This window comes from Salvelinus namaycush, chromosome 30 (genome assembly GCF_016432855.1).
Source record: "Salvelinus namaycush isolate Seneca chromosome 30, SaNama_1.0, whole genome shotgun sequence".
NCBI classification, from domain to species: Eukaryota; Metazoa; Chordata; class Actinopteri; order Salmoniformes; family Salmonidae; genus Salvelinus; species Salvelinus namaycush.
Window position 1 is genome coordinate 3,587,177 of NC_052336.1, and position 2,627 is coordinate 3,589,803.

The window sequence follows — 2,627 nt, forward strand, 5'->3', positions numbered from 1 at the left end:
GTGTGTGTCTGTGTGTGTGTGCGTGCGTGCGTGCGTGCGTGCGTGCGTGCGTGCGTGCGTGCGTGCGTGCGTGCGTGCGTGCGTGTGTGTGTGTGGTTGGATGGACCCAATAACAGTGTTTTCTAGCTCTGTCTATGATAGATGAGATGTTGGGGTGAACTATAGCTCTGTGTAACGAACCATTGTGTTGCCTTGGGATTAAAAATCACTGTTACTACTTCCAATGGTTGACAGTTTCATAAGAAACACACACACACACACACACACACACACACACACAGCAACAAAACAAACACACATTTACACACACACACAATAGCAAATAAAACTTTCACACTGTTGAAATGTGTCATTTATTTTCAGCTGTAAGCTTCAGCTTGGGAATACTTCAGTAATGAAGTATTGGATTTAATTTATTACATTTTTTAAAATATGCATTTTTTCAAATCAATTCAATTAAGCACGTCAAATTACTAACAAATAAAATCCAAGCAAATTCCTCATGATGGAATAAAAAGCCATTCATTAAAAAAAATAAAGTAGCTGAGTGTGTGAATTCCAAATGGCACTCTCTTCCCTACATGCAATATACAGGGAAAATAGTGTGCTGAGTATTTCTGGTATTTTAAGAATTTCAGGTATTTCAAGTATTTCAGGTATTTTAAGTATTTTAGGTATTTCAGGTATTTTAAGTATTTCAGGTATTTTAAGTATTTCAGGTGTTTTTAAGAGCTGAGTATACAGTATAAAGGACTTTACTACTACAGACGGTATACAGAGTTTGTTCTCTATGATTACACCTTACAGCATTAGCCTGATAAGCACTGTTCTAGGAGGAACACAAAACTCTGCATCAGTATTTTCTACTAGGGACTCGACTTACCCACCAAATCCCCAGAGAATCTCCCAATGGGTTGACTCAAAGCTTTTCTTTTCTCTCGGTCTGTGATCTGATCAGACAGAAAGTGAAAAGGACACTAAATACCAGCTGAGCCCAGCTCTCTTTCTTTCTTTCTTTCTTTCTTTCTTTCTTTCTTTCTTTCTTTCTTTCTTTCTTTCTTTCTTTCTTTCTTTCTTTCTTTCTTTCTTTCTGTCTCTCTCTATCTCTCTCTAGCTCTCTCTCTTTCTTTCTACTCTGTATCTCTCTCTAGCTCTCTCTCTTTCTTTCTGTACCTCTCACTTTCACTCTTTCTACTCTCTATCTCTCTCTCTTTCTTTCTATATATTTAGCCACAGTGTACTGTCGATTTAGGGCCAGATAGCACTGCATTTTGCTTTGTATTTGTGCTTGTGTTTCCCAACAAGCAATATAGTTTTGTTTTGACTGTGTTGTAATTTGGTTTATCCTGATTGATTGGATGTTCTGGTCCTGAGGCTTCAGTGTGTTAGTAGAACAGGTTTGTGAACTCAGCCCCAGGACCAGCTGGATCTGGGGCTCACTCTCTCTTTCATTCTGTCTCTCTCACTTTCACTCTTTCTACTCTGTATCTCTCTCTAGCTCGCTCTCTTTCTTTCTACTCTGTATCTCTCTCTAGCTCGCTCTCTTTCTTTCTACTCTGTATCTCTCTCTAGCTCGCTCTCTTTCTTTCTACTCTGTATCTCTCTCTAGCTCTCTCTCTTTCTTTCTACTCTGTATCTCTCTCTAGCTCTCTCTCTTTCTTTCTACTCTCTATCTCTCTCTAGCTCTCTCTCTTTCATTCTGTCTCTCTCACTTTCACTCTCTCTACTCTATCTCTCTCTATCTCTCTCTCTTTCTTTCTACTCTCTATCTCTCTCTAGCGCTCTCTTTCTTTCTGTTTCTCTCACTTTCACTCTCTCTACTCTCTATCTCTCTCTATCTCTCTCTAGCTCTCTCTCTCTCTTTCTTTCTGTCTCTCTACTCTCTACCTCTCTCTAGCTCTCTCTCTATCTCTCTCTAGCTCTCTCTCTTTCTTTCTGTCTCTCTCACTTTCACTCTCTCTACCCTCTATCTCTCTCAATCTCTCTCTCTTTCTTTCTCTCTCTATCTCTCTCTAGCTCTCTCTCTTTCTTTCTGTCTCTCTCGCTTTCACTCTCTCTACTCTCTATCTCAGGGGAATATATGGAGCAGGTGAAAACAGAGTATTACTGTCATATGAGACGCTATAGAGACTATGGTGCAATTGAAAATAACGGTGTGTAGACAATTCATCACAGTTGTAAAAGATCAGATGGAGAGTAAACAAACAAGGTAATAACAGCGATGGTAGATTCAGCACCACTGAAGCGAACAGCGATGGTAGATTCAGCACCACTGAAGCGGACAGCGAATATAGATTCAGCACCACTGAAGAGAACAGTGGTGGTAGATTCAGCGAGAGTAGCAACTACCTGGGAGAAAGGGAGAAAGGAGACGATGGCCTAGACTCAATAAGTTCAGCATTAACCCACGATTACCTACAAACTGCATAGCATTTAATTGTTTTTATTTAGGCGATGTCAGAGGTGTAACTGAGTTGGAGCTGTCAAATCGGTGAACGGCTGCTCTCGTGATCATTGTCACAAAACCACACCCTTCCCACCTGTGTTAGAAGTTGAGAAGGAGAAAGTGCAGGCTTTGTAGAAATAATGACACTCAAATAGAAAATCATTAAACAAAATAATAAGGA